Below are 24,315 nucleotides of genomic sequence, written 5' to 3' on the forward strand. Positions count from 1 at the left end.
ACTCCAACTGCCCTCTGTAATTTAAATGTATGTCAACGATCTCCCTCCCTTTAGGATTCTCTCTGCTTTTCTCGCTCGTCTCAAACCTACATGTTGTTTCCTCAGTAACATGAGAATCTGATGCTGTATGCTATGTGTTCCCACTTTTCTTTCTTCCCAATCGCCCCTCATTCTCTCGGTTTCTTTTTCTGTTACTATATATTGTTTTTCCTCAGTGGGAAATGGGGCCAGTTGCCTAGCTGAAGGTTAAGGGGTGGGAGAGATGGGAAGCAGAAGTAGAAAAGTGAAAAAAAGAAAACTTCCCAAATCTCTGACAGTTCCGCAACAGCAGATTTTTTTGCACACAGGAGTGATTGGGAAACCAAAGAATACAGCCTTACCTCATTGTCATAAAAGAGCAGCGCCTGTCAATCCTGGAAAGGAAAACAGACCTGTGAACTGAAATGAGACCATAAAAAAAAAGATAAGGAAATTAAATGTATTTTACAACTTTTGATCTACCAATTCATCTTCATTGCTTTAGGACGGTATCATTATTTCAAGATGTTCTGTGGAGAATATGTATAATTTCAAACAATAGTTTGCACTCACAAGGCAAACTAGGTCTGTCTTTCTGGGGAGCTACATTATCCAGTTGTGACGATTTCTTAAGAATCCAATTGATTATAGATCAAACGAATTGGCAGTGTTTAACATCCCATAGTGCATCAGCATAATGTGCATTTAGCGGCAATCCTATCCACAGCAACTTAAAGAGAATGCCTCCAATTTTCACACTGCCCCACTGTTGGTGTGGAACCCACAACCCTAGTGTTACAAGCATTACATGGACCTGTGTATGGATGGAATTACCCCTGAAAAAAATGCTATAACCTACTCAGTGATCAGAACAATTCAGGTAACATAAATAATGTGAATCTGAACCAGAATGTACTATATCTATCACTCATATGTATGGAAAATAGGCCTTCCCAAGCAAACCATGAACATGATACATTATTTATGACAGCTACACAATGAACATATTAACTTTTATATCTTAAAAATCAGACCCTTAATTTATTTGCAGATATACTGCGGGTAAAAAGGCTGGATTAAGCTGAAGAAATTATGCAGTTTTGTCATGGCAAATCTTATATGACGAAACAAATGTGCGGTTTCATTGAATCAAATTATTCAAGCAATATTTTTGCACTGTGGCAACTGTAACGGGCGTGCCTCGTCTTTAACAGTTTCATATTAGGCTGAATGCACGTCCATTAATCCCTGTATGTTCTGCGTTGAGATCTATGTTGTGCTGAGTGAAAGAAGGACCCGGACCACAACCAGCTGCGGGTCACTCTTTTAATGAAGGCAGAACGGTGGATTTGTCTGTACAAATAAACAGAAAAACACCTAAGACTCTGTAACATGCACACCAGTCTTAAGCTCCTCCTCTCAGCTAGTCTGCCGTGAACTGAGAGAAGCCCCTGAAAGGCCTGCGACCTCTTAAAGGGACAGTACAGGTATTAACACCTTGGCCTGAATACAACATTCAGGCATAAACATAGGCAATAAAGCACATCTTAAACATATAAAAACAATATTCATCAGGATTTGGTGACATTTCAACTGCAAAAGTGAAGATATAATTTCAACCCGGTTACACAATGAACCAGTTTTATACATATCATAAAACTGATTCATTGCTACAATTTCATTTGAATGTTTAATGAGGAAATTATTAATTGATTGGTCATTTGTTTACTGCTCAAAAAAATGAAGGGAACACTTAAATCGGGTCTCGAAGGAAACGTATTAAAGATCAAACTCTTTACTGTACAAATTCATGAGAACAAAATGACTTAACAACAGTCATTGGAAACCAAACACAACAACTGATTGAGGGCTGGATTCAAAAATCAAATGTACAACACTTGAAATCACAGGCTGTTCCAACTTCATCACGGCGACTCATAATGTGACTCGGTAGTGTGTATAGCCCGACAACGTCTGGGCATGCTCCTGATGAGATGGCTTATGGTGTCCTGGGGGATCTCCTCCCAGACCTGGATCAGTGAGATCCTGGACAGTCTGTGGAGCTACTTGGCGGCGTCAGATGCAGCGATACATAACGTCCCAGAGATTCTCAATTGGCTTCACGTCTGGGGAATGTGAGGGCCAGTTAATGACATCAATGCCTTCATCATCCAAGAACTGCCTACACACTCTGGCCACATGAGGCCGGGCATTGTCCTGCGCCAGGAGGAACCCAGGGCCAACTGCACCAGCATAAGGTCATCCCAGTACCTAACAGCAGTCAGGGTACCCGTGGCTAGCACGTGGGGGTCTGTGCGACCCTCCAAGGATATGCCTCACCAGACCATCACTGACCCACCGGCAAACCGGTCATGCTGGATGATGTTGCAGACAGCATTACGTTCACCATGGCGTCTCAAGACTCTTGCAGACTGTAACATGTGCTCAGTGTGAACCTGCTCTCATCTGTGAAGAGAACGAGGCGCCAATGGCGGACCTGCCAATTCTGGTGTTCTCTGGCGAATGCCAATCAAGCTACAGGGTGCTGGACTGTGAGCACAGGTCCCACTAGAGGACGTCAGGCCCTCATGTCACCCTCATGGAGTCGATTTATGACAGATTGGTCAGAAACATGCACATCATTAGCCCGCTGGAGGTCATTTTGTAGGGCTCTGGCAGAGCTCTTCCTGTTCCTCCTCGCAGAAAGGAGCAGATACCGGTCCTGCTGCTGGGTTGATGCCCTTCTACGGCCCTGTCCAGCTCCTTGTGTAAAGGCCCATCTCCTGGTATCTCCTCCATGCTCTTGAGACTGTACACTTGAGATACACAGCAAACCTTACAACGGCAGGTATGGATGTGCCATCCTGGAGGAGCTGGACTGCCTGTGCAACCTGAATGAGCAGCAGGTACCGCCTCATGCTACCAGTAGTGACAAAGACACTAGCAAAATGCTAAACTATAGAAGAAACAGCCAGGAAGGAGAGAGCAGTTGTCTGTGGCCACCACCGGGTTGTCTTGCTGTCGCCTCTCCAGTGCACCTGTTGTCACTTTAATTTGAACCAAAACAGTTGACACTGATTCACAATCACTTATGCTTCCTAACTGGACAGATTGATATCCCTGAAGTTTAGTTCACTCTGTTATACTGTGATGATTATGTGTTCCCTTAATATTTTGGAAAGGAAAATAAAAGGTGCATTGGTCTCTTAATTTTTTCCGAAGCTGTATATATATTCTAGTACCTGCACTAGAAAGCGTTATATAAATAAAGGTATTATTATTAATCATGCCCTTATTTAATATGCAGACAATTTTCCATTTTCCAATTAATTGTACAATCAAAGGATTACTCCATTTTGGAAGGATTGTTGAATGTTCTCTCACCCTACATAAGGATGCCTTTAAAACCCTGAAGGACTTTGTATAGTGTGTGCATGGGCGTGTCTGTGTCTATGACACAGAGAGAGTGAGTGTGTGTGGGACAGAGAGTGATTGTGTGTGAGACAGAGAGAGTGAGTGTGTGTGAGACAGAGAGAGTGAGTGTGTGCGTGATAGTGAGACAGAGAGCGTGTGTGTCTGTGTGTGTCTATTTGCAAACTTTTGCTGTTAATGCTTGGCCCTTGTACTTCTCTCTGCTGCGAGTGGCAATAGTGCCATGGTGGCAAATGCAGAGTGTACGTGAGAATGCGGCAGCAGGAAGAAAGCAATTCTTCACCAGACAGAAGAACTACACAGACAGGAACAGGAGAACACACCCAGGATCTTGCAGACATACAGAGCAGGGTGTGAGCTATCAGAAAGGTGTTGACCTGCACCTTTGGCCTACTTTTATGTGCGAGAACATTCGTAGGGAGATGGCACCCGACACAACAGCGAAAGGTCTGATTGGCTTATGGGATACAGGAATGAGGATTTGCTTTTTTAAACCCCCTGTGCAACAATGTAATCATATTATATAAATGGCTTCCAGTTTGAAATGTGAGGACAGAAAACCGTTCTGCATGTAGGGGATTTTCCAAAAGTTTTGGAAAGATATTATGGAACAAGAAATCTTAACCTGTCTTTTTGTTATTGTGATAATTCATGATATTTCCACATTAATCCCATCAGAAATGGCTAATGAATGGCTTTCAGACGGGAACCAGAGTGTAAGCCATTATTTAACATGACATAAAGGACTGGCAGCACAAACCACTGAATCGCTATCTTCATACCTCATTACCACCTTTTATTTTCCTAGAGGGAATTTGTTTTCCTTCTACCGGAGCATATTTGAGTGAGAAGGGTTAAGAGAGAGAGAGAAAGAGTATGAAGTAGGCAGAAAGATCATACAGGCCAAAAAAAAAGAGAAATTGGGCACAACTGGATGAGATAGTGAGTGTGGGGAAAAGTAAGGACCTTGAGAATAAGAAATGAAGAGTGAAAGGGAGAGAAATGGTAGGAGGGAGAGCAAGAGAGAAGGGACAGTGAGGGAGACAGTGGAGGGAGAGAGGGTAAGCAGAGAGAATATGTGAGACTGGAAAGAGAAACAGATAAGCAGGGTCTGCTATCAGTGGAGTGGAGAATGTTGACTATTAAGATGGTGCTGAGATAGAGCCTGCTGAGGCATGGTGTGACGTAGACCAAGTCTCCGTCTCTCTCAATACCACCCTTCCTTTTCAAGTTCCTCTGTCCTTCTGTAGAATCGTCTCACGCACATAATTTTCCTTGTCTTTCAGTCTCACATAATTTTCTTCACCAATTCTTTCATTCATCAAAAATGTATTTCCTTCTCTTAACCGTGTATTGACCTCTACTCCCCGTGCCCAGTGACAGAACTGTTCACCCATGATTGTAAAGGGTAAATGTTTTACTGTGAAATGCATTCTGCTCCACAGAAAAGCATTGATTTGTCAAGCTTGTTCTAAGCCCATATTCAGGGGCCTACAGCAGATCAAAGTAAGGCACTGTGTGTATTTTCATCACTACATCAAACACCTGGTTAAATGTAACCCTTTTTTAAAGGTGAGGGTATCTGAGCAAGAATCCCTGCATCAAACGACCTAGGTCACGTGCTGTCGACCACAAACCCTGGGATTATTTTTGATTATATACGCCTTGTCAAGGCAAACATCCCCAGTTTGCTAGTCATCAGTGTGTCTGGTTGTTTTGGATTTGATTGGTTTGCACATGAACCAAGTGACAGTGAAATCTCCTGTGTCAGAACAGAGGTACATGCCTTCTGTAGTCCGAACCTTGGTAAGCCACCTGAATGGAAGACTTCAGAGAGGAAAGAATAAGAGACTTACAATCACCTCCATCTGGAAAAAGGTGTATTCATGGACACTAGAGTGTGTCAGACATATTAATGCAATTAATCGAACTGAAGAAATACACCTGACTCCCTGGGAGTCTTAAAGTTTAAGATTGACTTATTGGGGTCAGGAAGGGGAATATGTAAGATGCCAAAGAACATTCTAGGAATGCTGTGACGCAGGCAACAGTCATGTTAATGGGTGATAGCTGCACAGTTAATCCCTGTGTTTACACAGACCAATCTCTATTGGTTGATGTTGTTTTAGGATGGCACACAACAGCACTAGCATTTTGGAAGCTACGACAACTTCTTCACATCTCAATCTAGAAGCAACTGACATTTTTCGAAAAGGGGCTGTCTATGTGCTTTTGATGTACGTAAAATATTTTCCACCTACAGATCCTTTCTAAAATGTCATGAAATCTGAAGTTTCTTCTGTGTTGGTACAGTATGTAGGTCATATCTTTCTATGGTAAGCCTCAAATCGCCCAGGTTGAAGTAAAGTGTGTGGGTCGTGGATTTTTTAACTCTCTTTTTATATTTCTTTTGTTACCTCATTTTTCCTTGAGACAAGATTAAGTTCAGAAGTCAAAGGTTTCAACCCTTTATCTGTTTTTGGCCAGGTGTTGGGTTAGGAACTATGAACAGGATTCTTTAATGATGTGTTTGTTTTCATTTATGACAGTTAACCAAGATAGCTACGAGATTAATGAGCTTCTAATCTTGACAAACATTGAATGGTGGTGGAGAGACAGTGTAGCTTACATTAGTTAGCTAGCTAGCTATAGTAGTTATTTGTACACTTATCCCCTTCCTTTAAGGAGTATGCAAGCACCACAATCATAATCTTAAGCCTGGTAGAATTCTGCTAGAAGCAAATTTAACGATGTCTTCAGTTGCTCTAATTATTTCCATTAGATGAGCAATAGGTCCCCGTTTGATCAAAACCAAACCATATCTAATCTTGTGTGCCGGTTAGTGGTTCAGATACGAAAACATCTCTGAGAAAGATTAAGGTGTGTCATCCATTGCACAAGAATCACATGTCAATTGGAAGAAATATACCTCATGCTAGTCACGTAACAGGTGCAACCTGTTTCTCTTAGCAGTAGGCAGGAAGCACACGAGAGAGCGTGGGGATGTTTCCTATTGTTTGGCTACAGTCATTTTGTACAAGTTCCAAAAAAAAATAATACATGTTATTTCTGAAAGAGGGTTGCTTACACCCGAGGCACTAATCAAAATAATAATGAAAATAAAGATATATTAGTTTAATACAATAATAAAAACTACAATCCAAAATAAGGGTCATTGCAAGTGGACATGTATCAAAGCCATGTACACATGTCCAGATCGACTAGACAGAAGAACAATTGAGCTTTTCTGAAAAACTGTCTAAATCTGTGACTTCTACATTATTAGAGACTCTGCAGCCCTGACATTAACTGGAAGTGAGTTTACAGCTGAGGAGCCCAACTACTTAAAGCCCTGTCACATAGTTTTTTAATCTGCAGTGGGGTTGCTGAAGGGTAGATCGGCATTAATCAATTAATGAATTCATCTCTTGGTATGTCGTTACATCTTGTTTATATATTTTGTATATTTAATGAGCTGTAATACCAGTGAAAAGGGCTTTATTATTCAAATTATGCTACATTAAAAGGTGTACAGAGACATTGGCATGATAACTCATGTTACTGCCATAACCTTTTACTGGGGACAAACATACTGAGAATGAATAAGAGAATGGATGTCAGACATTTATGTATATTAGACTTGGGCCAGCTAGGGAAGTGATTCACATACTTTGAGATCATCCAAAGCTGTTAAGCGATAGAGAATTACTTCTGGATTAGATTTTTCTTTTTAGCATTTTTTGCCACCATATCAGTTTTTTTGTGTTTCGGCTGACTGAGGAGATGAAAAATGGAGATAAACAAAGGCTTCTCCTCCCCTTTCCTCTCTACTTGTCTCTCAGCAGGGTCCATTTGGGGGCTTAGTCACTGGGGTATGAATCAGAGACTGCATTTACACAGAACAGTGTGACTCATCCTGCTGCCTTAAGCATAGGAATGCATGCAATGCAGGCCTGAAGATGGCAGGGCTCTGGAACGGCTGCATACTGACTCCAGCTAACCGACAGGTTAGAACTCTGCTTCTATGCCCTTCTTTTTACCCCATTTAGTCACACTTATTTGATATGTTGTCTTAGATACGTGGATTAAGGATTTTAACCATTAACAATAAGGGTTTAATTATGCTTGTGGTTTACCCAGAATTAATAGTGTGGCAATGTCCGACATTGATGTTTTTAGATTATGTATGAACAAATTGCTCATTTATTTCGCTTTTCACTCAGTTACCTCTATTAATACTGTTTCAAACCAAATATTTACCTCTTTATGTAAATGTATTCAATAGTGATAATGTAATGTACGTTAATAGGTACATAGCTGCATATCACCTTTTAAAATAAAGATCACAAAACCATTCATACTAATAGAGCTTTTCATGAGAGGTTCAGGAAATGGTTCTGAAGAATGTTCAGAATGTTCAGAGTATCCCTTTCTCCATGGAATGCAGTCCAGGCTTTCCCACATGTTTTTCATCTCCCTCCTTGTTTTTCCTTCTCTGCCCATCATCTGGAAGCCCTTTTCATTTGTTGGTGAAATATAGCTGAGCGGTGTTAGTCACTGGCCCGGATAGAGCAACTGGAGACGCAGGGAGACTTGGTGGAGAGGGCTCTGTCAAACAAACGCCAGATGCTGGGAGAGGAGGCAAACACAGACCATATAGGCCTGGCTCTGCTGTATGGTGAAGTGTTACTGGGCTTAGCCTTTTGCCTACTGGACTTGGATGAGAGTGGGAAATGTTTTGGCCTGGACATAAGGTGCTGTGTGATAGTAAGGGAGGGAATGATATGCACAACTTTTAAACTTATTTCATTGGTCAAAAGGGGTACAGAACATACATTATATTATTTACTTTGAGATCCTTGGTATGTCTGTCCAAATAATGACTAATCAACTGTAGAAATTGGGCGGTAGTCAACTTTGCATGCTTGATTCGACTGACAGGTATGGTAATTGGTTTCTGTTTTATTTGTACATTAAGCATATTGTCTGTTTGAATGGTCTTGGTGATGTGGTGAAAAGGGTGTATACTTACTGTCACTGGAGACCAAGTCATAACATGCCGTCTTATTAGTTCCTCAATCAAAAGATACACTTGTTGAGTTTCAACATCTAATCCTCAATCAGCTCAAACAATAAGCTGAATAAGTACTGATAGTACATACTTACTTTCAATAATCAGCCCATCTGTAATAATGTGTATAATCATATTTTGTTTTCTAGGATTTTTTAAGATGTGGTTTGAATCATTCAGATTGTAACAGAAGGCTAATTCGTTTTTCGAACATTTTTTCTAGATTTATGTGCTTTTGGAACCCTGCCCTGAGACATATGCCAGTGTTTTTATATTAAAATGTGAACAACTGTATAATTACACCACGCGGTCGAATTACACACTCTGATTTTGTACTCTGATATCCATTCATCTATACAAGAGACCTGAAACTACAAAAAACCCTAAAGGCTGTCCGTCCCAAGACCATATCACTGTTCCTCCTGCTCATAACTCTGACTGAAAACCCATAAAGACTAACATCTCCTGAGAGGTACTATTCAAACCATGCTGTTCTGTGCCACACCCACACAATCCTGAGCAACATACAAAAAAAATTACAACTGTGGAAGCTATAGACTAGAACTAAAGCAAAGCATGTGTTTTTCTAGATTTGAGGGGAGAGCTGCATTCCTAACTTTTGGAAGTGAGGTCCATTGGAGGACAGATCTGCTGTTTGATTGGAGAGTTGTCTTTTCAATCAAGCTGCCAAGTGCATAAGCCAGGGAGGAAGTCCAAGACAACATCCACATGAGGTTTTTCTGAAACATACAATTCCAAGGAGGAGGGATTAGTGCTCTAACAGCACCCATTAATTGCCTTAACTAGAAATATTTTGTGATTCTAAACCAACGGTTCTAACCATAGAGTTCCTATTAAATTACTGTGTTTTAATTCCTAATTCTATGGTTTCCAACAGCCTACATATTACTGGCAGCCAAAAAAAATGATGAAATCAGGGGGTGGTTGAATTCTTTTTTCCACTTTGTTTTCACTGGATGTACATTAGTAGCTACATAGGCAAAAAAATATCCATGAACAAACCTTAATTTTGATTTAGTCTACTAAAGTTAATAGTACAGACGGCTGTACCTAGTTAGATTTGAAAAGATATATGTGAAACTTTTTTAAGTCAACTATTGAATTATATAAAAGATATAAGCATGAATTAAAGTTATGCCCAAAACATATTTTCCTGATGAAAAAAAAAATGATAGTCCCACTAAGTGCAAACCAGAAGGGATGGCTTATTTCTGTAGAATGCAGTGGTAACCATGCTGATTGAGTGTGGCTTAAATTCTAAATAAATCACAGACATTGTCAGCAAAGGACCTCCACACCTTCACACCTCCTCAATGTTTTACATTCAGAAAAACATTTTCAGAGGGCATATGTTCACCAACTTTGTGACTTAAATTGACAGCAGTTGGAACCAAAAATCTGAACACATCAGACCAAAGGAAATATTTCCAGCAGTCAAATGTCCATTTCTCGGCCCAAGCAAGTCTCTTCTTATTGGTATCTTTCACTAGTGGTATCTTTGAAGCAATTCAACCTTAATGGCCTGATTCATGCAATCTCCTCTGAACAGTTGATGTTGAGATATATCTGCATCTTTGTGAAGCATTAATTGGGGCTACAATTTCAGTTGTAGTTAATTGCAGATTTCTAAGGCTGGTAACTCTAATTAACATAACTTCTGCAGCAGAGGTAAGTCTGGGTCTTCCTTTCCTTTGGTGGTCCTCATGAGAGCCAGTTCATTGAAGTACTTGATGGTTTTTGTGAATGCACTTGAAGAAACATTCAAAGTTCTTAAAATGTTTCAGATTGACTGACCTTTTTGTCTTAATAATAATGGACTGTCTCTACCCTTTGCTTATTTAAGCTGTTAATGCAATGATATGGACTTCTACAGTGCAGACATAAGGATGGTCTTCTGAATCCCAACCCATTTCACATAACAACTGATTGGCTCAAACACATTAAGAAGGAAAGAATAATCCACAAATTAACTTTTAACAAGGCACACCTGTTAATTTAAATCCATTCCAGGTGACTAATCCACATGAAGCTGGTTGAGAGAATGCAAAGAGTATACAAAGCTGTCACCAAGGCAAAGGATGGCTACTTTTAAAATGTACACTATGAAATGAATGTTAATCTCTTTAACACTTTTCTGGTAACCAGTAAAAAAACATAATTTGTAAAACTATTTAATGACTCACTACTCTAAATCAAGTTATTTGCCATTCCTTTACTGTGTTGCCACCTTACCACCTCTTTTATATATTAACAGTGTTTCTCTGTCAAATGGATTTTGTTGCTTTAGACTTCCTTTATCACAAATGCTTGAAAGGTTGAAGATATTTAAAAGAACAACACCCAAAAGGAGAGTTCTCATTCACAACATCAAGGATGGGCTGAACCTTTCTGTTCATGTTTTGATTTTCTGTTATGTCTCCAACAATAAGACAGACCATTTGTCTACTTTTTTCCTTCACAAATAATTCTACAAAATGTTACACTCTGCCAAAACCACAGGGAAACAGAGTCACATGATGTAGAATGAACACGACGGCCTAGTCACAGGCCACAATGAGTCAGACTCAGAGGGCCCAGTTACATCCACATACAGCGTAATTTAACCACAACTAGCTCTGAGAGAAACATTTACTGTTCACAACTACAAACATTTCTGAACATAAATGAGAAATCAGTTTACTATTTCTCAAAAGTGCCACTATAGTTGTATTGTATAGTATGGGAATTCAGATCAAAAGTTAATCTTGTTTTAGTTGAGAATACCATTTTGTTCTGTTCCCATATGTGACAAGTAAGAACAACATGAGTAAGTGAATGTTATGGAGCCAACAGCCAAAAGAAAATGTAAGCTCATTTGGAGAAAAACGCTTTTGTGGTTGTCATTGTAGCAAATATTTGCCTGCCTAGGTTTGCTGTGGTCACTGAAAATCCATAACTCACAAGAATCGCTTTGACACTTTTGAAACAATAGTTCAGGTGGAGTTCTTCGTAGAGTTCCTGAGATTGCAAATGTAATCCTGTGCTTTTTTTTTTATCAATTTGCTACAAATAATGAAAGATCTCTTTATCTCAACCTAATATTTGAGAATTAACCTTTGATAAGACATAATGGAAAACAACAAACTGGGCAGATCTCTGAATCGTACAGCATTCAAGGCAATAAATATACTATGATATAAAGAAAAATCTATGACATGCACAATTTGGCACATCATTCAACATAGTCAAATTAAGAGGGTACTGAGTCCTCTGGTGTAGAGACTTAACGTAGGCTTGTTTTGTGTCAGTACAAGACTGATTAATGGAGCTGTCCCTGATTGTGCAAGGCTGTTGATTTTAGACTGTGCCTTCAAATGGTTTTACCTGGAAGTCAGGGTGGGGCAGCACACATTAAGAACTGAGGACATGTACAGAGTTATAAATTAGTGGGAGAAGCATTCCTTGTCATTCAATTGTGATGGTCAAATACAGAGCACTTCTGTTTTTAAATGAACATCTGAGCCACCCACGAGAGCAGGTTCATAGATAAATGTGACCTTTTATTGAAAATGGTCACTGGAAAATCAGGGGCCACGTTTTAAAAGGTCAGCTCTTAGATTTAAAACCAGCAACTTTTAGCTTACAAATCTGAATACAACTCTGAATTGTGAACTCTGAATAACTCTGGAAACTCAACAAATGAAGGCTCTTTACTCTTCTGAACCACTCATACGTCAGAATAGTGAGTGGTAAGGGTAGGGCAGTAACACGGTAAAACAAACTCACCCTTACATTAAGCAACTAATTAACGATTGCATGGCAACTTTGAATAATATGGTCAGGTGGACTAATGACTAAAGTTCAACGTCTGTTTGCTAGGTGACGGTATCTAATTCCACGGTGTGTCTCTTTCTGTTGTTTATTTACCATGAGGCCATGTTAAATAGATTGTCCCACCCATTTACAGATTGTATAGTTAGAATACTGGAAAGACAACCTTAGCTTACTGTAAATGGCACATTCCCACTTCCCAGAACTATGTTGGAAAAAAAACAACTGAAATGTTTGTAAGATATACAGTATAAGTCAGCCACATGGGGAGAGGCTTAATGTCTGACTGTGCTTTAGATAGTGCCTTGTCACAATGTTTACGATGTTGATGCAATTAATGAATATTAGCTGACCTGCTCGGCTCGCCATGTCTTACCTTCATGTCCACCCATTTGCTCACCTCTTTGTGTATGCCAGTCTCATTCTTGTTTTCTCTATTTTTATATACACACACAACTCTTTTATGGAACTATATTTATAATTTTAAAGTATAGATCTTTTTATTTTATGATATTTGTGTATAACACGTTTTAGGCCAATCTGTATTTTAGGGCACCAAAGAAGTGGGACAATTGCATTCCCAGGTGTTTCTGGTTAGTCAAGTGTGTCCCATCACACCATTGTTGCAGATGCAAGAGCTGTCAATGAGTAGTCTTTATTCTTGACTTTGTGTTTGTCTTTTGAGTCTGCCATTAGGCTGAAAACGTAAAAAAACTAATATTTGGGGAAACAAAACACAAGTCATCAAAACCAACACTTTGGAACATTATTCAAAAGAAAGAAAGCATTGGCAAGTGGGTTGCAAGTAGCCTCAACAACAGTTTGCTAAAGGTTACAATTTACTACATGGCTTACTTCAGCTTGCTGTTTACGTTCAATATAGTTTACTAAAAAGTACCTAAAAGAGCCTGTTGAGCAACAGAATGATATTGTGCTTAAGTAATGGAAAGAGGAAAGTGTGAAGAAAAAAAGGAACTGCCCAAGCTCCACAGGACACCTCATTGTTAAACATATGATATGGACATGTATGCCTGCTACTAGAATCATGAAGTGCGCTGAAAAACTAAATGTCCAAACAAATTGTACTACTCATCATCATAAAGCAAAACAATGACCACCATATCAACTAGGAAATGATATGGGGCTAAAAAGTGGAAAATTACTTTACAGAAAAGTCTTTCTCCAGATGAAAATCCAATTGAAAATTAGGTTAGACTCAACTTTATAGTCATTGAACAGTACAAGTACAGTACAACTAAATGCAGTAAATGCCTTTCATTTGCTGAAGATAAAACTTAAGGCAAACCTAAAACCAAACATCAAATGTAGATGAGTGCAGTACACTGTAGGTCTGGCAGAACATCAGTAGAGAAGTTATCAGCGTCTACAGGGGTTATTGCATGCAAATTATATGCTATTAAATACTAAACAGCTCATTTGGACTTCATGATTCACAATACTTCTGAGACCCTGAAATAATATGCATTCTATGTTCAAACAGAATTGTAATTTTGAAATGTAAAACTGGTGTAAAAAAATAAATGATACAATCTTAGTATTTGTTTGATTTCAAACTCAGCATTTTCGGAGTCAAATTAAGATACAAAAAATCCTCATTGTCCCAATAAATACAGTACCACCTCACACCATAGTCATACACAGCTACACATGTTTTCATCCATGTTAGTGTATACGTTAAACTGTGAGCTGTGTTGATGTGTAATGTAATGTGAGGGAGAGTTGCAAGTTGTTCAAGAAGCGGTTTTGTGGTGTACGTCTCCCACAGCTGTGCACTAGGAGGGTGTGGTTCACCATTCCCCAGCCAAACCTCCTCACAACCGTTATTTGTCATCCTTCGGGGACAAACAGTATTCTTTTTCTGACTTTCTGAAAGTGTTTGCAGAGTGAGTTTTTTTTCTACCACTATGCCTATGAGTAATAACAGCCCTCGGATTTCTAAATGTGTCCAGTATCGCAGCAGGCTGAAAGGGGCATGTTCTGGACTAAGTGGGGGGCGTTTTCTGATGTCGGGTTAAACTCCAGTGAATGCAATGTTTGTATGTATACTACAAAATCAATAGTACAGCATATACAGTGGGAAGAAAAGCACAGGAACATATTCTCAGTAAAGTGGTTGTAATAACAAAGAAAAACAGAACAATAATAGAAACGCACATTGTGTTTGCAGTATCATTTCACTGTGTCTACCTCAGAAAATCTGAACTCCAAAATTAAAAACTTTGGGGATTAAGTACAGACTGTCAGCTTTAATTTGTAGTATTTTTATCCATATGGAATGAACCATTTAGAAATTGTAACACGTTTTCCTGTTTCCGTAAAATTGAATGGTACCAAAACTATTTGGACAGATTAATATGATATACAAACAAGTACTAATCTTAAATTCTTGCTCACATATTCTTTGCATGCAATAATTGCCTGCGGTCTGTGACCCACAGACATCACTAGATGCTGGGGATTTTTCCTGGGGATTCTCTGCCAGTTCTATATGGCAGGTATCTAAGATTTGCCTTTATCATTCACATGGAATGCTCAATCAGTCAGGTGAGATGATTCATTTGGTCAGTCAACAACTTTCCTCTTTTTACCTTGACAGCTCCTTAGTAGCTATGGCCTGCATGCTGCATGATCAATTATTAACAAGGAGTTATTATGTTGCAATTTAATACAATTGATCAAAAATCAAAAAAGATCAAAAAAGAAACAGTTCGACATCTTAAAGCATCCACATGTTGCCTCGACACACTGCCATCAGACTTCTTAAAAAATGAAAAATAAATGTACTCTATAACAATGGACCTACAGCAAATAGCACTCTGCAATCAGGCATTTTCTCAACGTCTCTAAAAACAGCTGCCATTAAGCCCCTATTAAAAAACAGAACACTGGATGCATCTATATTGAACAACTATAGACCTGTATCAAATCTCCCTTTTATAGCCAAGATCATTGAGAAGGTTGTTTTCAATTTTGTGAACTCAAGCGGTCTCTAAGAAAAATTTCAGTCAGGCTTCCGAACTCACCACAGTACTGAAAAAGCCCTGATAAAAGTGATATATGATATTCGGCTGAATACTGATTCGGATAAAATAACAGTTATGGTTCTATTAGATCTCAGTGCAGCATTTGACACTGTAGATCATAGAACACTTCTAGATAGGCTGGAAAATTGGGTAGGACTCTCCAGGACAGTCCTTAATTGGTTAAGATCTTATCTAGATGGCCGAAGTTACTTTATCACCTTTGGTGATCATGAATCTGATAGGGTGGCTATGATATGCGGAGTTCACCAGGGATCAGTTCTCGGACCGCTTCTGTTCAATCCCTATATGCTACCTCTGGGCCAAATTATACAGAACAACCACATTAACTACCATAGCTGTGCAGATGATACTCAAATATATATGGCTCTCAAACCGTATGACAACAGCTCAATAGACTCATTGGGTCACTGTATAGAGCCCATAAATACCTGGATGAACCAAAACTGTCTACAATTAAACCAATATAAAACAGAGATTATTGTGTTTGGCAACAAAAATAAAATAACCAGTATTAGTAAAGAGCTGGATTCTCTGGCCCTAAAAACCAGGGACCAAGTGTGTAATCTTGGTGTTCTGATAGTCTCAGACCTCACATTTAACAGTCATCTAAGATCCATGAACACAGGTCAGCTAGTAGAGCCCAGAGTCTAAACTAAACATGTTCAAGCTGCATTTAGCAGTTATGCTGCACACAACTGGAATAACCTACCAGAAGATATTAGACATGCCCCAAACATATCGTATGTTTTAATCATTTGAGTATGTATTTTATATTTCTCTCTTTGATTGAATGTTTTATTATTTCGTTGTTATTCTATTTCTATTCTGCTATGTTTTAGCAATAATTTTTCTGTAATGCAAGTTCTGGTGCTGTCAGTGGAATAACCTCTGTGTAAATGTAACAATTTGCCAATGACGGATAATACAAGTTATTGTGCTGCTGTTTAGACATCGATGTAGGGTATTATCTCACAAAAGGACTGACGGGTTTATCCAAGCGTTTACCCAAGAGCTGTGGTGGTTCAGTAAACAGTTATGGGAACTGTAATTCACTGAGGATGAATATAAAATCCATGTACAGACATGGCATAAATGTCCCCCTGGAGAGAGCCGAGTAAGACATTGATGCAAAGATTATTAAGGGACTGACGGGTTTATCCAAGCACTGGAGTGCGAGGATTGAGATACTGGGGTGTTGAAGTTCATGTACAGTCCCCCTGGAGACAGCCGGGTTAGAGAATTGTAACAATCTGACTGTTTTAATTCTATTGCATTTTTATATTTTTATTTTCATTGTAAAGCACATTGAACTGCTTCTGTGTATGAATTGTGCTTTATAAATAAAACTTGCTTGCTGAAACCCTGTCTAATGACTTCAGTGGCATTTGACATATTTGAGAATAAAATATATTTGTGTACACTTTTGAACTAATCCTGCTGCTGCTGTCAGCAGTTACATCATCAATGAAGATAAGTGAGCCAGTTCCAGTTGTAGTCATACATTCCCAAAACATTAGCCCATATGGGCCATATTACAAAGATGAGGTCAGTCCATGTCACCATCACAGTTTCAAATTACCATCACCAGGGTACTTTTTTTATGTGTGTTTTGTGCCTTGCAGTCCAGCCTCTGCAGTTCAGCTGGCAATGTCCTGGAGTCTTATGCAAATGGTATTGGCTGACAAATCCACAAAAACCTCCTGAAGAGTGTTCCTTACATTCTTCATTATGGTAAGCATTCTTTGGGTCATCCGTTGTATAGGTCCAGCTAGTTAACCGATTTATTCTAAATTGTCTGCCTCATGATGCCCAGCATGAATTGCAATACAACTGGTCCTCATGTTGTCAGATGCCATCTACAGAATCCAAATGAAATGCAAATTAGAATCATGTTCCTTTTGACTTCAAGTATTTGTGCTAAGCCGGTTAGCATTCTTTTAAGCAAAACTACATATAAATTCCTTGGTACAGATATATTTGTGTCTGTACTAAGGAATTTATATTGGTATCCACGAGTTCCAGTCAGATGACCAAACGGCATTGGTTTTAAAATGTTAACATTTCCATTGCGGCCAATGGGAACAATGATAAAATAAAGTATTACCGCAAAGGATTCTCACTGCATCTTTGCAAAATGTATTGAAATACGGGACTTTTTCTGTAAAACATTGTAATAATAGTAACAATAATGATAAGAAGAAGAACTAATAAAATATCCACTTGTCCTTATCTAATATATTGTGCAGATATTGTCAACGTGAAAGAGATTGGTAGACTATAACATTTACAGCACTAGGAAGATCTTTTGGGCAGTATTTGAATGTTTATGTTAATAAACACTTCATCTGTAAAGTGCTTGTGTGCAATAACTCAATTTACTTATTATTTATTTTTTATTCGCCATAATGGAAATCCTTTAGGACGTAGTCCACCCTGTTGGTAACATATTACAAAATCTGGATGCAGAAAACTTCATTAAGTTCAGATGTCTCATTGATGAGAAAATTGTCAGAATGTTGGACCAGTTCAATCTCATTCCATAAGCTTCCAATGCACGGCCACTGGGCTTCATTTCCGTAAGGAAATGACAACCTGATCATTCAGAGTTATAAATCTGATGGCATTACTTGAAAGTATGTGAATCCTACAAATATGGTCATTATTTTTTTAATAAACATATTATCACACCCCTCCAAGAACTGCCACCTTAACGTGGTGGAGGGGTTTGAGTACCCGAGTGACCCTAGGAGCTATGTTGTCTGGGGCTATATGCCCCTGGTAGGGTCTCCCAAGGCAAACAGGTCTTAGGCGACGGGTCAGACTAAGAGCAGTTCAAAACCCCCTTAATGATGTATACAATTTTGAGTACCGTGACGTCGCCCGGTATGGCGCAGCCGGTGCCCCACCCTGGAGCCAGGCCCGGGGTTGGGGCTCGTATGTGAGTCCCAACCTAGTCTATGCCAGGGTTCTGGAGAGGAGAATACGGCCGATAGTAGAACTTTGGATTCATGAGGAACAGTGTGGTTTTGTCCGGGCCGTGGAACACTGGACCAGCTCTATACCCTCTACGAGGTGTTGGAGGGTTCATGGGAGTTTGCCCAACCAATCCACAAGGCATTCGACTGTGTCCCTCGCGGCATCTTGTGGAGGGTGCTTCGGGAATATGGGGTCCTGGGTCCTTTGCTAAGGGCTGTCAGGTCCGTGTACAACCGAAGCAGGAGCTTGGTCCGCATTGCCGGCAGTAAGTCAGACTTGTTCCCAGTGCATGTTGGACTCAGGCAGGGCTGCCCTTTGTCACCGGTTCTGTTCGTAATTTTTATGGACAGAATTTCTAGGCGCAGCCAGGGGCCGGAGGGTGTCAGGTTTGGGGACCACACAATTTCGTCTCTGCTCTTTGCAGATGATGTTGTCGTGTTGGCCCCTTCTAACCAGGACCTTCAGCATGCACTGGGACGGTTTGCAGCCGAGTGTGAAGCGGTGGGGATGAAAATCAGTACCTCCAAATCCGAGGCCATGGTCCTCAGTTGGAAAAGGGTGGCTTGCCCACTTCAGGTTGGTGGAGAGTGCCTGCCTCAAGTGGAGGAGTTTAAGTATCTACGGGTCTTGTTCACGAGTGAGGGAAGGAAGGAACGGGAGATTGACAGACGGATCGGTGCAGCTTCTGCAGTAATGCAGTCGATGTATCGGTCTGTCGTGGTGAAGAAAGAGCTGAGCCGCAAGGCGAAGCTCTCGATTTACCAGTCAATCTACGTTCCTACTCTCACCTATGGTCATGAGCTTTGGGTCATGACCGAAAGGACAAGATCCCGGATACAGGCGGCCGAAATGAGCTTCCTCCGCAGGGTGGCCGGGCGATCCCTTAGAGATGCTCGGTCACCCGGGAGGAGCTCAGAGTAGAGCCGCTGCTCCTCCACATCGAGAGGGGTCAGCTGAGGTGGCTTGGGCATCTGTTTCGGATGCCTCCGGAACACCTTCCTGGGAAGGTGTTCCGGTCCCGTCCCACCGGGAGGAGACCCCGGGGAAGACCTAGGACACGCTGGAGGGACTATGTCTCCCGGCTGGCCAGGGAACGCCTCGGTGTCCCCCCGGAAGAGCTAGAGGAAGTGTCTGGGGAGAGGGAAGTCTGGGCATCCCTGCTTAGACTGCTGCCCCCGCGACCCGGCCCCGGATAAGCGGAAGAAGATGGATGGATGGATGGATATTATCATTGTTTACATAGTTCATTTAAGAAAACCTAATTTCATTTGCACAGAAATATGTGAACCCCTTCATTCTATAGCTTGTGGAACCTCTATTAGCAGCAATACCTTTGAGTAATTGTCTCTTATCACCACTAATCATAATATTTAAGGATTTCTGCACACTCTTCCTTACAGAATTCAGCTGAGTTAGGTTTGAGTGGTGTCTGGCATGTAATGCCCGCTTCAGGTCCTGCCACAGCCTCTCGATTAAATTAAGGCCAATGCAAAATGCAAATCTTCGCAAAACGCAAGCAGAACCACCAATGAGGACTTTTTGGTGGTAGGCAGTGTTGGGTGTTCTCATCTGGACAAACCTTTAGGTTTCTTCCTAGCAACAGGTTTCTTCCTAGCAACAAACCCATGAATGTGATTTAGGTTCAGTATTTTTTGTTGTTGAAGCATGCACAGTAAACAGAGATGCAGCAAGGGAAGTCTGCAAATCTCCAGATGTTATGTTTCATTTGGTGTTTACCTGATTTATACTTTTTCTTGTGGCTCTCAACTCAGCCTAGGTGTCAACATCTAGGCTGAGTTGCTATCATGTAAAATTATTTCCATTTGTAAATTATTTCCTTTTTGAGGTTGTATAGTCATCCCCAGAATGATGTGCCCTCAGATATCCTCTCCTCTCAGCATGGCATGTTTTGCATTCACCTATATGGGTAACAGCAAACTGAACAGGTTCTTGTCTCTATTAATCAAAGTCCCATCCAAACCCTTTCCTAGAGATGTCTCCTTTGATTGGTTCATTTGGTATCCAATGATTTGCCCCCAAATCTATAATTGCACAAGGGGTTCACATACTTTTAAGCAGCACTGCATCTGTCTGTGACTCCATCTGTGACAATACATGATTCTCAAGGCATTTTTTACTTTCCCCTGATTTGTCAAGGTGCAGTTGGCACGGTTTTAGCAGGCCAATCAGTGTTAACAATAAACCTATTCACATCTCATATCGACAAACTGTATCTGCAGCTTTTATGCTGCAGCATTTCACTTCTTTTCAGGCTATTGCTTCATAATAGACATACAGTTCTGTTGTTACCTATCCCTTCACTATCTGCTTGGACATTAACGGCAGTGATTGGTTTTATGAGGACTCGATTTCTCTCTACTTTTATTACATCTGCTAAAGGGTCTACTGGCTGTATTGTTAATGCTCTCTGACGTCAATGTCTGCACTTGGACTGATTCTACTGTTTGGCAAACGCCCTTTGGACTGTAAAATCACAGAGGAACTGTACACTTCCTCCATATTGTTCCTTGTGGTAGTCTCTGTTGTTTAACTGTAGTATACTGTAATGGCACTAAATCCTTTCATGGAACAATGGAGTACTTTAACGATGATCGATCTCTCTCTTATTTAACCTTAGATGAAAGCACCTCCTCAAATATAAAAAAAAAAGTTTGAAAGTGATCTGAAACTTGGTTTTGAAACTGAGGTTTGATTAAAGAACCAAACAAGAATAATGGCGATTATATCGTACCTAGACATGGCCAACCTTCACACAGTACTGGTCAGAGCCGGACTGGGCCCGTTTGGAAACTGCACATCCTCATAGCGGTACTTTTTCTATTTCTTTTTTTACCTCTACGTCATGGTGTCTCCATTCTCGCCTGCTGGTGTGAAGAGCACGCTGCTACTGCCAGCATAACCACAACATCCTGTCCATGCAGACTGTTGTTGACTACGAGAGACCGGGGATGGCTCTATCACTTTCGTTCTTTAGCTGATTATAGTATATCTCAGAACAAGCATATCTTACCTATGTTTTATCTAAGTTATGAAAACATTCTCATATACTGTTATAAGCAGTGATAGAGACGCTGAATGGACATCTTAAAGGATACTTGTATGTTTTTACAACATGACAAGTAACATGAAACCATATACAGATTTGGTTTGTGTTTTGTTTTTGTAAAACATGCTCACACAAGTATATTGCCATTGAGCTATCACTGTTTCTTTTGGCCAAAAGACAATTTTAAGGTTAAGGTACCACGTAACATTAACTGAGTTCCACTGATACACCAGCATGCCAAAATATATATTTTTTCCATGATTCCCTTTATGTTTGTGCTAGCCACACCATGTTTTGTCCAATACCATTTGTCGAATCAGTCAATATAAGCCATCAACTTAATTGCATTACCAGAATATTGTCTTTTTGAGGTCTTTTGAGTGCCCAGAAGAGACAGAGGTCTGTACATATCGTTATATGCAATGATCAGAAAGGGAGAACCAGGGTTACTCGCTCGGACACATATAAACTGAGCTACTGATGAATCTGTCTACAGTCATTAGTGGTGGGTGTTTTAACAAAATGATTGTGTTGTCATGGAGCAAAACACATATAAGTAACCGTTTTCAAATGAGGAAAAATCAAGATGTGTTTATTTTTGCTGTAAGATGTCCACATCCTATTCTATCAATGGAAGGGTACGCAAAGGAGTAGCAGGGACATTGGAAATTCACATTAATTAGGCAGACCTGCATTTCAATTATAAAATATAACAATTGTAGCTAAAAAAATATAAAAATATGTTCTATGTGCAATAGAGTCTCTGGAACAAGGATGTGGTTTTGCTCTAAGATGCCCACCAGGTGAAAGGAAAGTTAAGCACAGGATGCTGTTGGAGAAATAGAAAATTAGGGTAAACATTTCCAAATAATTAAATACTTTTATCTTTCAGATACAAAATAAGCAATGTATTAAATACTTCAAAATGATTTTTTAAATGTTGGAGATTCTGCTTTTATGCACATTTACACAAAAGTCTCTTTTAATGTACAACCCCATTTCAAAAAAAGTTGGGACATCATGTAAAATGTAAAAATAATTTAAACCCTATATTCTACAGAAAATAGAACAAAATATATGCCAACTTTCAATTAAATGCCAGCAACATGTTTCAAAAAAGCTAGGACAGGGGCAACAAAGACAGGATATTTGGTGTAACGCAACAAATAAAAACCTGGAACATCTCACAATTAATAAGGTGAATTGGCAACAGATCAGTAACATGATTTGGTATAAAAAGAGAATCCCAGAGAGGATGAGTCTTTCAGAAGTACAGATGGGAGGGGTTCACCACTCTGTGAAAGACTGCGCAGGCAAATAGTGCAACAATTGAAGAATAACGCTTCTGAACGTAACATTGCAAATAGTTTGGAGATTTCATCATCTATGGTACATAATAATAATAAAAGATCCAGATATTCTGGAGAAATCCCAAGGCCGAAAACCAATACTGGATGGCTGTGATCTTCGGGCCCTCAGATGGCAATGCATTAAAAACAGACATGATTCTATAGTGGATATCACTGCATGGGCTTAGGAACATTTCCAAAAATCATTGTATGTGAACACAGTACATCGCTTCATCCACAAATGCAAGTTAAAACTCTATCAGACAAATAAATTGTGTATAAACAAGATCCAGAACCGCCGCCTCCTTCTCCGGGCCCAAGCTCATTTAAGATGGACAGGAAAACTGTCCGGTGGTCTGACATATCTAAATTAGAAGTTGTTTTTGGGAATCATGGGTGCCGTGTTCTCCGGACTAAAGTGGAGAGAGACCATCTGGCTTCTTATCAGCGCACAGTTTATAAGCCAGTACCCCCGGCATGGGGGTGCATTAGTGTACATGGCATGGGGGACGTGCACATCTGTAAAGGCACCATTAATGCTGAACAATATATACAGGTTTTGGAGCAAAATATGCTTCAATCCAGACAATGTCTTTCAGGGAAGGCCGTCCTCATTTCAGCAAGACAATGCCAAACCACATTCTGCCCGTGTTACAACAGCATGGCTGTGTGGTAAAATAGTCTGGGTGCTAAACAGACCTGTCACCCATTAAAAATATTTGCCCCATTATGAAATGAAAATTTGACAAAGGAGACCCTGAACTGTTGAGCAGCTGGAATCCTATATCAAGCAAGAGTGGGAAAATATCTCACTTTCAAAACTACAACAATTGGTCTCCTCAGTTCCAAGTGCTTGGAGAATACTGATAAAAGAAGAGATGATGCAACACAGTGGTAAACATGCCCCTGTCCCAAGTTTTTTTAAACTTATTGGTGGCATCAAATTCAAAATGGGCATGTATTTTCCCCCAAAAAATAAAATTTCTCAGTTTCAACATGTGATTTGTTGTCTTTGTACTATTTCCTATTAAATATCAGCATAAATGATTTATTTGCATTTTACACAGAAATCCAAACTTTTTGGAAAATGGGGTTGTAATGTGAAATAACGGTCCAGTATTTTTGGGGATGCTACATATGTCCTACTTCTCCAGATCAAACTGCAAAATGATCTAAGAAAAAACAGACCTTAAAGCAATTGCTAATGTTATTTTGATACTAACCGGAATTTCCCTGAAATTGAATGCCTTGGACCTCAGAGTTAAAAGGGTCATTTGACCATTAATGGTTTGCCCATTAGTTCAGTAAATATTTTGCTAGCAGTGGCTAAAGTTAGCTGAAATTTGCCATGGCTGTTTAAAGAATTAAACCATGCATTACAGTATATCTTACTGTTTTCAGGGTGAGGAACCATCTACAGTAACATATTTTTAAAAAGTACGATGTGCCTTTTCACTAGGTATAAACTTACAGTAAGTTAAATATTTTATGGATTTCAAGTATCAA

At 39.8% G+C, this 24,315-nt stretch overlaps 1 long non-coding RNA gene across 2 annotated transcripts; it reads left to right on the forward strand.

Moving 5' to 3' along the window:
• Positions 1-7,255: 7,255 nt before the first annotated feature.
• On the forward strand, positions 7,256-9,567 carry LOC105023084. Of its 2 annotated transcripts, none has more exons than XR_002196750.1 (3): positions 7,256-7,457; positions 7,964-8,993; positions 9,112-9,567. It is a non-coding gene; the product is annotated as an uncharacterized LOC105023084 (long non-coding RNA). The 2 variants fall into 2 exon arrangements; XR_828954.2 differs by having other exon boundaries at positions 8,883-8,993.
• The last annotated feature ends 14,748 nt before the right edge of the window (positions 9,568-24,315 follow it).

Source organism: Esox lucius, chromosome 1 (genome assembly GCF_011004845.1).
Source record: "Esox lucius isolate fEsoLuc1 chromosome 1, fEsoLuc1.pri, whole genome shotgun sequence".
NCBI classification, from domain to species: domain Eukaryota; kingdom Metazoa; phylum Chordata; class Actinopteri; order Esociformes; family Esocidae; genus Esox; species Esox lucius.